General features: G+C 40.2%; 1 protein-coding gene and 1 pseudogene across 1 annotated transcript in view; both read left to right on the top strand.

Annotated features, from left to right (window-relative positions):
- Positions 1-8,599: 8,599 nt before the first annotated feature.
- Positions 8,600-8,866, top strand: LOC110222345 (large ribosomal subunit protein eL38 pseudogene; annotated as a pseudogene).
- A 1,781-nt stretch (positions 8,867-10,647) lies between these two features.
- IPO11 (importin 11) overlaps positions 10,648-12,025 on the top strand; it is a 228,607-nt gene continuing 227,229 nt past the window's right edge. The window contains exon 1 of the mRNA XM_021007229.2: positions 10,648-10,841. The gene's annotated coding sequence lies outside the window, so the exon portion shown is untranslated. The remainder of the gene's footprint in view (positions 10,842-12,025) is intronic.

The raw sequence follows: 12,025 nt of genomic DNA, 5'->3' as shown, positions 1-12,025 counted from the left end.
ACGTAATATACGTACATTTTTGTCTGCTCTGATAGGATACAAGTTTCTTGGAGAAAAGGACTTTCTGGGTTTTTCGTTTGTTTTTTGGCGGGGGGAGGGGGAGCTGTCTTTATATTCTTAGCGCCGTGTTGATTGATTGATGGCAGTTATTCTTGCACATGTTATGTATAAGAAGTAAAGGCGAGGAAATAGAATTGTGACAAATTACTGGAACCTAAGGAGATCCACGTCATTTGGGGAATGCTCGATGTGAAATGATGAAAAGGGCAGTTTCATAGAAGCCTGGGAAGATTTGTATGAACTGATGCAGAGTGAAACGAACAGAACCAGGAAAACAATTTATATGATAACAACAATTTATGGAAAAATGTGGTTGAGGGGCAGCTAGGTGGCGCAGTAGATAGAGCACTAGCCCTGGAGTCAGGAGGACCTGAGTTCAAATTCAGCCTCAGACACTTGACAATTCCTAGCTACATGACCCTGGGCAAGTCATTTAAATTCATTGCCTTTCCCTCCCCCCACCCCGCCAATACATATACATATACATACATACATATATATATATATATATATATATAGTTGAAAGACTTGAGAACTCTAATCAATGAAATGACCATCCATGATTCTAGAGTACTGATGATGATGCTCCTTGCTACCCACCACCTCAGACAGAAGTAATGGCCGCCGGAATGCAGAATGAGACATAAGTTTTTGGACAAGGCCAATGTGGGAATTTTATTTTTGCTTTAAAAATGTTTTTTTTTTCATGGGCAGGGGATGCGAAAGGTGGGAGGAAGAAAGAGGCTAGCAATAGGGTTTCTCCTGGCACTCACCACTCCAAAATAGAAAACAGGTGGAAGATCAGAAGAAATCACAAACAATCAGGACAACTTTGAGGATTACACGAATTTATAGTATCCCTTTTTTTTTAAAGCAAGCTCTACATAATAGAGATTTTTCAGTTTCATATAAAATCCTCTCTTGTTCTACAATGTATGTGGAAATAAGCTTGTTTTATTTGATGTTTGTTAAAACTAGAATAATTTTTTTATAATTAAAGAAAGGAGTGGAAGGCTAGGAGAGTTGATTTTTGTCCCATTTGTATTCCAAGCTCATTAAAGACTCCTGCAAAGGATTTCTCTCCATTTCAGCTGCTTCCTGGTGTGTTCTGGGATCTCCTGGTGTACATGGGGCACATCAAACTGCATACATAGTACACTGACTCCAAAAGAAAAAAGGGTGGGATTATTAGTGTTGCAGGGCCTCTAACTCCAAATCAAGAGCTCCTTCCAGTATATTACAAAGTGTGCTACAAAAATTATGCTGCTTGTGACTGGGTTTAAAAATGGCAAAATGTTCTGATGAACAAGTGGTTGTATAACAGATACCTATGCTAAGAGAATTTATTCTATTTATTTATTCTAGATTTATTAAATGATGTGGCTAAAATTCTCATTCTCATGTGTTCATATTTAATGGTAAATGAATTACCATGGAAAAGTTGAATTATTCAGAACAAGAATGTAACTCAATTGAAAGTTTAAAAAAAATTGAAAGTACAATTACAATCAAGCTGCTGATTTTGATTATAATTAAATTTTGATTATATTTAAATTTGATTTAAATTATATTTAAGATTTGATTATAATTAAATTTTGAAATAATTAAATATTCTAGTCTAGATATAGTGATAATCTATAAAAATGTATTCTATATAAATGTTAAATGAAATACTAGCTTAAATACAAAAAAAAAATTCATAGCATCCCTGAGGGTTTTTCATTTCTGTTATATAGCCTTGATATTACCAGAAAAATAGAGAAATTAAATTGGACTGGCAATAAAATTAATACTAATTATTACAAACAGTATTTTATGGTACCAATTTCTAATTTGCTGCAGAGCAACATGAATACTCTGCCCTGAATTCATAATTCATAAACAAAAAGATAACAGTTCAATATAAAATGAAGTATTTATTGAATTTTATACAAAAATTTGACATATTCCATAGAAAACTACCTGTTTATAAACAAATGCATAAAACAGCCATCAGGTGAATTTATGTGCTAAAATACCATAAAAAAAACTTTACAAATACAGCCAATTATAAGTTCATTCAGGCTCTTATTGTTTCATTTGGGAATTAAACCCTTTGCTTCTTTTCCTCTCAGGGGCTTGTATTGCTTGACCTGTTCCCAGTGTATTCATATTTTAACTAGAAGGCAGATGTGAAATAAGAGGCATTTGGTAAATTATGGCAAATATAAATGAAGCCAATTTTTATTCTAAATGTTAGCGAGCACTGAAAAGTTTGATGGTTTTTAAGGACCAAAATTAAATGGAGAATCTCCTATGGACAATCCTTAACTCAACACCAAGGAAACATGTTTTCCACCCCTCAGCACCACACCATCCATATGTGGAGCCATTGATTACAGCAAAGAACTTTTGAATGTTGTGGGTAAGTTCACTTTTACCTTGGCAGTATACTTTCCAGGGATATCCACATAGATGTTGAAGTTGACTCAGGCATTGCCTGAGCTAGCTCAGCATTTGGAAAGCTCCGAAAGAAAATGAAGGAGATAAGAGGTTTTAGGCTACATGCTAGACTGAAGGTCCTCACAGCCACTGTGCTGACTTCATTGTTGTTTGTGAAACCTGTACAGTATACCAGCATCATGCCAGAAAATTGAACTACTTCCATTTGAACTGTCTTAGGAAGATTCTGAAGATTACCTGGCAAGATAAGGTATCAGACACTGAGGTCCTCTCTCGAGCTAAACTGCCAAGCATTCAAACTCTACTGCAGAGAGAGCAACTCTGATGGACTGGCCAAGTAGCTCAAATGCCAAACACACACTTACCTAAAAGATTATTTTATAGAGAATCCACACAAGGCAAGCTCTCAAATGGGGGGTAAGGGGGACAGAAGATGTAAGGACATTCTCAAGGTCTCTCTGAAGAACTTTAATGTTGATAGTAAGACACGGGAAACGCTGGCACAGAACCACCCAGCATAGAGTGCTCACATCAAAGAAGGCACTGTTCTATGAGCAAAGCAGTCGCAGCAGCATAAAGGAAACATGAGATGTGCAAATCTAGAGATACCTTCGTTCCAAATGTTCAGGCAGACTTTTTGTGCCCAGCCTGTGGTAGAGCCTTCTGAGCTTGTAGTGGACTGATCAGCACAGTGGAACACATTGTACCTTGATCCTCACATCATAATATTGGTCCTCTTCAAGTACAAAGGACAAATAACAACAATGGATAATCAAAGGTTAAATATAGCTATTTAATCTTTATTTGGAATATGAATCTTTATTTATAAGATAGGGACACATTCAAAGAACATGTTAGGATTAAAGCTAGTTAATGTTGAGATGCATCCAAAACCTTTGCAGATTGAAGCAAACCTCAGGAGGGAAAAAAAAAATCACTAACAAAGAATTGATACAGCAAGTTAGGCAACAAGCTTGTATTAAATTCCTATGCGTTAGGTACTGTGCAAAGCATTGGTAGATGATGACTAAGTATGAGAGAAAAAAATCCAAAGATCTATTCCTAACACTATAATTAACTTATTTTGCCCTAGACTCTTCATTTGATCCTCAGAAACTATTTTTTCTGATATCCCTAATTGGAATGTTGATGGAAAAGGCACTGGATAGAGTCAGAAGACCTGGGCTCCATCACAGAGAATCTTGGAGTTACCAAATTAATAGTTGTCTGTCCTTAGGCAACTAAAAAATTGAGCCTTTGTTTCCTCATCTGTAAAATGAGAATAACAATATCAGATAGTAGTTGGGAGAAATTATCAATTTGTTAATATATATATGAAAGTGCTTTGTAAGATATAAAATGTTGCACAAATACAATTATTTAACGTTATCGAGTTGGACATTATTTACTGGGCAAAATTTATATAGAGTTTTTTTCTATTACAGATTTATTATCACATTAAACAATTTTTCAGTAGATTTGTGATCTTATCAACATAGGCATTGGTGAGATTCTTTACACAAGAACACATAAACAGAATAGCTACTGTCCATAGCAAAATAGGATACCATGATAAAGAGGTAGCATCCTGTAGTGGGATGAACACGTGGCAGAGACAGAAGACCTGGATTCTATCACTACCTCACTGTGTGCACTTGTACTTGTCACTTCTCTCTAAGCCTTAATTCCCTTATAAAATGATGATGTTGGTCTAGTTGATCCTTCATTTCAGCTTTAAAACTACAATTCTATGCTTTCTTTAATAGAAATAATTTGCTAGGCTCAAACTATAAAACAAATTGCATCTATTGCCAATTAAATAGACATTCTAACATGCCTGCTATGTACAGAGCACGGTCTTGCCTGAGACATTAAGTATAGATAAGACAGTCTTAGTTCATGAAATTTATGGTCTTGTAGGAAGATATGATATATAGATAGGAAAATCACTATAGTGGCTGAATGGAAGATGGATTGGATTGGAATGGAAAGAGACTTGAGGAAGGTATGCCCACAAGTAGGTGGGTCTAAATGTTCAATAGTCTATAGAACACTAAATATAAAAGAAAAATATCAGAATAGCTAATTGTTCCAGGGACATTTCTACCTGAGCTCCATTACACAAGATGAGAATGAGATAATAATAATAATAATAATAGACATAACGTGACATAAAAGAAGGGTTAGTGTTGTTGTTATAATACGAGTGACCATAAGCCTATGTATAGGAATTGCAAGGATAAATTGGTTCAGTCAAGTTCATCAATCTTTCCACTATACTGTGCTGACTCCCAACAACAATACCTGAATGTAATGGAATATTAGAATGCAATTAAGACCCACAGATATGAGACATAAAAACAAATTTGAAAAGTCTACATAAAATAATACAAAGTGAAAAGAATAGAACCAGAAAAATAGAATATGTCACTTCACACTCAGATATATAAAAGGAAAAGAAGATGAGTGTGAATGGACAAAGAATCTTGAAAAGGATTTAGAGAGTGACTGAAAAATATTTAAATGTTATGCTTTTAAATTAGCTAATTTAAATGCTAATAGTTACTAAAGAAACTTAGTTGAGTATATTAATGTTTAAAGTTAATCTTTTAATAAAGCATTAGAAAAAATAAAATATGATTGAATTAGTTGACTTCTAAGGTTCTTTCCCACTCCTTTATCCCCAGGAGCATCAAGGCCTTTTGAGATACAAGGGGTAGCATGTACCAGGCTGGCCACTGACACCACCTCAGTCACTCCCTCCCCTTAGTCCTAAGTGGAGTTAGCCCAGGACGCTGGATCCAAGAATCCTGGGAACAGTAATGCTTTTCATCTCATCAGTTCTGCTTCTTGCTGCCTGACTCCTGTAGTTATCATCAAGGGGGACAACCCTTATGGAACTCACCATCCTCAATGGCAGCTGCAGACCAACTACTCCGATCAAGATAGGCAAGCCAGCCTTGCTGGAGCAGCAAGAATTTTTTTTTTAAATTTAAAATATAATAGAGGTTTACTGAAATCATACCCATGGAGAGGTACAAGTTTCCATGAATAGAAGAGCCCATAATCAAAAAGATAATAGTTTTATACACATACACATTCCTAGACCTAGTAGAAATAAGTTCTTGAAGTAAAAGCAAAGCAAACCTATGAAAGGGGTGACCCAGCTATAGATATACCCATCACTTGATACATTTGGGAACCCAAACCAATATGCACAGAAATGCAGAAGTCCTCACTCACACTCATCCAACATGTCCAATCTATTGTCATATCTTGTCAACTCTACTTTAACAACATCTCTCCTAGAAGGCCCCTTCCAGGGTGTGCTGAATCTAGCTTGTATTGGCTTACAAGAGTCAATTGTTAAATTTTCAGTGTGAGCCATCTACACCTCAGAAATCAGCAAACACCAGAAATTCGGTGATTTATTATTTTGTTGATTGTCTATACTTTGTCTATACTTGTCTAGACTTAAGAAAGTGATGAAGAAAAAGTATGTCCAGTGTATTTTTTTCTTCTGAAAAGCTAGTTATTAAACTTTTACCAGTATGCCATTGCCCCCTTTTCTTTACTCACACAGTCATCACCTCTCACCTGGTATATTGCAATAACCATTTAAATGATCACCCTACTCCACTCTGTTGTATAGCTCTAGCCATAATATCCTCTCCCTTTCTGAATCAATAATTGCAATAGCTTCATGTCACCTCAAGGATCAAATATAAAATCTTCTTTTTGACATGTATAGCCCTTTACAGCCTGGCCCCCTTCTACCTCACATTTTACTTCCATCCATGCACTCTGTGATTCAGTGACACTGGTCTTCTTGCTATTCCTCACACATGGCACTTTATTTCCTGACTCATACCTTTTTTCTGGCTGTCCCCTATTCCAGAAATCCTACACATTTTCCCTTCTGTCTCATAGCTTCCCACATGCCTAAGATAAATCTCACATTCTGTAGGAAGACTTTTTTGCTCATGCCCTTGTTGCTAGTTTCTTCTGAGATTAACTTCCATTTACAGTACATTGTTTATACATTGTATATATTTTATTATTTTCATGGTGCCTACCCCATTAAAATATGAGCTCCTTGAGGGCAGGGATTGTGTTTTTGGCTTTTCTTTGTATCTCTAGATTTTAGCACAGTGTCTGAAATATATAGATATGTATAAATATGTTTATATGTGCATATATGTCTATGTGTATATGTTTATATATATATATATATGTACATAGTGTTTCTGTTTTTGTGTGTATAAAGCACTTAATAAATGCCTGTTGACCGACTCTCAGACAAAATCAAAATGATTCTTATTTTCTCTAATCCTTCCCCTATTCTCCAACTACAATCCCTCAATGTCATGTCTTCTTCCGGTACCAGACCTACTTTACACTTTTGCCTAGGGCTGGATGTATTATTTTACACTAACTCTGTCTGGTTCCCAAATTCTGAAAAGCCAATCCTTTCAGGAGGTAAGGGCACGTGACCCAAATGTCCCCATCTTAATATTAAAAGGTAGCCAGCCAGAGGTATGAGCTACTATATGGTGGCCTAGCTCTCTATGTTTACTTCAACTTCACACATGCCTGATCTGCTTTCCTAGTATCAGATTTTCAGCATACTCTGTTTCTCCTTTGGCTTTTGTCTGTATTCTTACCCACTCTAATTCTCCCTTTCATCCAGCTTGTTCTCAGCATCCATTCCTGGAGCAACAAGAAGTCTTGAGAGAAAGAGAGCAGCATGAGGTTAGTGGGTCAAATCACCACTACCAAGTTGACCATCACCTCCTCTCAGACCCAGGTAAACAGCCCAAGACACAATTACTGGAGAGTAATTCATGAGGGCAAGCTTCCACCCCAGCTCCCATAGCCATTTTCCAGCGCAGCAAAACTTATTGAGATGCAATCTGACCAGTGACCCCGAAGGTACTGCAGCCCCTACCTCTTCAGCAGCCACAACTACTGAAGAGACCTGCAAAAGAAAGTTCTCACCACCAAAGTCCTTGGAACTATCAAATGGCTCAACATTAGAAATGGACATGGTAACATCAATGGAAATCACGCCAAAAAAATGCATTATCACCTGTTTGGCTGCTGTATCCTTGGTAAGTTATTTTTCAGTTGGTCTCACTCTTTGTGATCCCATTTGGGTGCCATTTGCCATTTCCTTTTCCATCTCTTTTTCCAGATGAGGAAACTGAGGCAAACAGGGTTAAGTGACTTGTCAGGGTCACACAGCTAGTAAGTGCCTGAGGCCAGATTTGAACTTGGAAAGATAAGTCTTTCTGACTCCAGGCCTGGCAGTCTATGCACTGCTTTACCTAGATGCTCCTGCTATATCCTAAGCACCACTAAGTCTCTCCATATGACTTTCTGTATATGTTGTCTTTTCTTATTAGAATGTGAGTTTCTTGTTTTTCTTTTTTAATTATATCCCTGTTGCAGTGCTTAACACATAACAAATGCTTAATAAATATGTTTCCATTCAATTATTCTTTCCCTCAGAACCTGCCCACTCACATGCCATCTGGATAGTCTTTTCCCAACAGTGCAATTAACCTAAGGACTACTAGGTCTTTCCATCTATTACAAAGCTGAAAGTTCCTATATGTATTGCTTCCTCTTACTAGAATGTGAACTTTTGAGAGCAGAAATAGGCTTGCTTTTCTATTTGTATTCTCAGCCCACAGTAAAGTATTTGGCACATATTAGATATTTAATAAATGCTTTCCATTCCATCTAAGTAACAGAGTAAGGGTTAATTGACTAAATCAGGCAAGTTTCCCCATTCAACTCAATATAGGGGAAAAGATTCTTTGATATAATTATGTTTAAGAAACTATGCAATTGTGCACTAGGTGTGAACAACACCTGTATACACCACTAGGCCATTCACTAGGTGAAAAAGGAAGACTTCAGATTGGCTGACTTTGCCATGACCTCTGGGTCCTGAATGCCTTGAAGTGATGAGAGAGCATTCCAGTTAAAGTAAGCAAGAATCATTCGTGGGGCTTTTCCGTCTTCCTCGGCCCTCGGCAGTTGCGCGACCTCTCAGGCCACACGCTGCCCCTCGTCCCGCCGCCGTTGCCGCTGCCATGCCCCGAAAAATCGAGGAAATAAAAGACTTTCTGCTGACAGCCAGGCGAAAAGATGCCAAATCTGTCAAGATCAAGAAAAACAAGGACAATGTGAAGTTTAAGGTTCGATGCAGCAGGTACCTGTACACACTGCATCACAGACAAAGAGAAGGCAGAGAAACTTAAACAGTCCCTGCCTCCTGGTTTGGCTGTGGAGGAGCTGAAGTGAAGGAATCATTCAGTGTTCCACCTGTATTAAAATGTAGGGGAAAAAAAAAGAATCATTCATGGGGAGGATAACAATTTCAGGCCTCAGCTTCAGTTTCCCCCACAAATCTTCCCCTTAGCCAGAGAAGGAATTCATGAATTTCAGAGGACTGGAGGATTTGGATTTTTCATCTGACATCCTAGTAACATCCCCAGAACACCTGTGGCTCATTGCAATGTCTGCATTGGAAACCAAGGACAGTTTGATGGAAGATTCAATGATCTACAAAGAGCCTAGCAGAAGATAACATCTTGAGGAGTCCATCAAAAGGAATGCCATGAGCTGTGAAATACATTTTTTGCCCACTTTCCCACATACTTTCTATATATTTTTGGGAGAATATGTGGAGAAATGTTTGTACCAACTATATCACTGTAGTAAGATATTCTTTTTAAAAGCTAATCAAGTCTGGCTGACCAGTGGATATCAACTGATAATAAACTGGCAGGAAGTACACTAGCAGGGACTTGTGAACTATAGCATTAAAAAAAAAACCAAAAAAACACAACACACCCCCTTTAGACTCTGAGGGAGACAAGTAGTCACATTCAATTTGTCAGTTTGTTTGGGATAATAGCTGCAGAGCATGTGCTACATAAGTCACTTTACTTTTGTTCCTATCTCCTCACCTGTAAAATGAAGGGTTGGACCAGATGATCTCAGAAAGTCTTTTCTTGCTTTAAATCCTATGATCCCTTCTTTTTTTGATAAGGAAATGGACTCCAAATAAGCCAAGAGACTTGCCTATGGTTAGAAGGAGGTAGGACAAGGTTGGAGTTAGCAGCTTCTTTATCCCAGTCCAGAACTCATTCCACTACAGGATTTCTGAAGCAAAGAAATCTTTTCATGTGAAAAGGAACACACACACACACACACACACACGCACAAAACTATTTTGCAATAAAGTCCTTGGTATATCAATCAGTTAATCAAAAGTATTTATTGAGAACCTACTATGTGCAGGCACCCATGGTAGGTGCTGGAGATAGAGATAAAAATCGAACAGTTCCAGCTCTGAAGAAGCTTGCATTATATTGAGGGTTAGCAAGTTCATTTATAAGTATACAAGGGCACATGATTAAAGCTAGAATGGACCTTTGAGAAGATCACTTTGTCCAAAGACCTCTTTGTATAGACAAGGCTACTGAACCCTAGAGAGAGGAACTGAAAGACTCGCTCAAGGTCACACACGTAGTTGAGGAGCAGCAAAGCCAAGGATTCAAACAAGGGTTCTTTTCCTCCAAAACCACTGCGCCTTGCCCCTCTCCACGCTGCCCCCGAACAGCCTAGCCTTGACCCTTTTAGCTGCTGTACTCCCTGGTCCTTCAGCTTCTTTGCCATGGCCACTGTGCAAGTCTATCCCTCCCCAAACTGCTGACTGCCTAATCCAAGTGAAGCTCAAAGCTTCTCCTACACTGCTGGAGACCAAAGGGATAAAACGTTTCTGTGCTTCTAGAAAAGGGCAAGTTTTGCCTGCAATCCTCTTTCAACCAGAAGATGGCAGCCTTCCTTTTCACACAACACGGACCAAGACTTTGCTACTGGTTGCCATGGGTGACACGTTCAGCGTAGCCCCTCCCTCCATTCTTCCTTTTCACCCCACTGCCCTCGCCAGACTTTTCTGCGCAGGATTTGTAGACCAAGAGAAAAGCGAGCCGGCTTCCACATGCGCACGTTGCCGCATGCTCACTATTCGCTGGGCTTCACTCCCTTTCCTGGCTTTCTCCGCCCCTCGCACGCCTGGATCCTATGACGCAAAATGTATGCGCCGGGGGGTGTGGCGGGGTAGGGAGGAGGCGGGGCGTCGAAAGTGATGTCACAGAACATGGCGCGCTCCTAGAAGCGGCTTTCGGCCTGGGTAGAAGGCGGCTGGGAGCTCGGCGTGTGGAAGGTTGTGCACAGCACGAGTCCAACTGACATCTCGCGGCGCGGCGTGGAGGGAGCGGGCGAGCCGGGCCAGGCGGGGCGGGACCGAGCCGAGCCTAACGGTGAGCGCCCAGCTGATATTTTGCAGGCCCGTCTCAGCCCCCGGCCGGGTTTGCCGCAGGGAGCGGGGTGTGCGAGGGCAGCGGGGCCGGGCCGGGGTGAGGGGGAGCCCCTGCGGAGGGAAGCCCGGGAGGCACCGGGGCTGCGGGGCCCCCGGCGGGGGGCGTGTGTCCGGCCGGGGCAGGCCCATCCAGGATGCCCGGGGCCCTCCGGACACAGTTCGTGCAAGTTTGGAGAGGAGGTGCTGCTCCCTGACGCGGTGATGGAGCGTGTGTGGGTCGCAGGTAGAGCCAGCGGGGCCCCCCTGTACCTTATTAGCGCAGCTGCCCCCGAGTAACGAAGTGGAGCCAGTTAGAGGACGGGAGGGGAGGATTCCACGCGGCGGTGTGGGCCCTGCTGGGCCCCGGCCTAGGGATCCGTGGACCATTTGCTCTTGGGGGACTTTGTGATTCAGCAAAAAAAAAAAAAATTAGCTCTGGGGTCCTTTGCAATCACTCTCGCCTTCGGTATGGTGTATTAGTGAGATAGTATTTTTATTTCCAAATTAATTGATGTCCTGCTTTTTTACAATGATTTTTTTTTCTTTTTTGGCTAGGCAGTGGGGTTAAGTGACTTGCCCAGGGTCACACAGCTAGTGTTATGTGTCTGAGGCAGGATTTGAACTCAGGTCCTCCTGAATCTATCCTGTGCTCTATCCGCTGCGCTGCCTAGCTGCTCCCTACAATGATTTTTAAGGTGTAAAAGTTTCTTTGGCCTCTTGAGTGGAACTGGTTAGAATGGTAGACCTGTGCAGGTTTCCAGGCATTGATTCTCTTGCCCTGCGTTGCATATGCAATTTTGAAATGACTTGTTCCTAAATAGAAATGGATAAAGATGCCGCTGTTGTCATGATCATCTCAGTTCACAGGATCTAAAGGTCAGTAGAGGCACAACTGGAACAGACCTCTAGTTATTTGCAGCAGTTTGCTAACATAAATAATAAACTAGAGAACCTTGCTTAGTTATTGACAGGTTTGGTAGTGTTGTGAGTTCTTTGATGTAAAGGGTCTCTGAATCTAGGGTCTGTAATTATTCCTATAGCACAGGGATTATGTTTTGTATCAGAAGAACCTGTAATTTATAAGTAAATGTACTCTAGGCTTTTTCTTTTAAAACTTTATAGAGCGGACGCAGTGGAAGGAGGCTT

This window comes from Phascolarctos cinereus, unplaced genomic scaffold (assembly GCF_003287225.1).
Source record: "Phascolarctos cinereus isolate Bilbo 61053 unplaced genomic scaffold, phaCin_HiC Scaffold_4;HRSCAF=312, whole genome shotgun sequence".
NCBI classification, from domain to species: Eukaryota; Metazoa; Chordata; class Mammalia; order Diprotodontia; family Phascolarctidae; genus Phascolarctos; species Phascolarctos cinereus.
The sequence above is the reverse complement of the archived record's forward strand: the minus strand, read 5'-3'. Positions and strand labels throughout refer to the sequence as shown.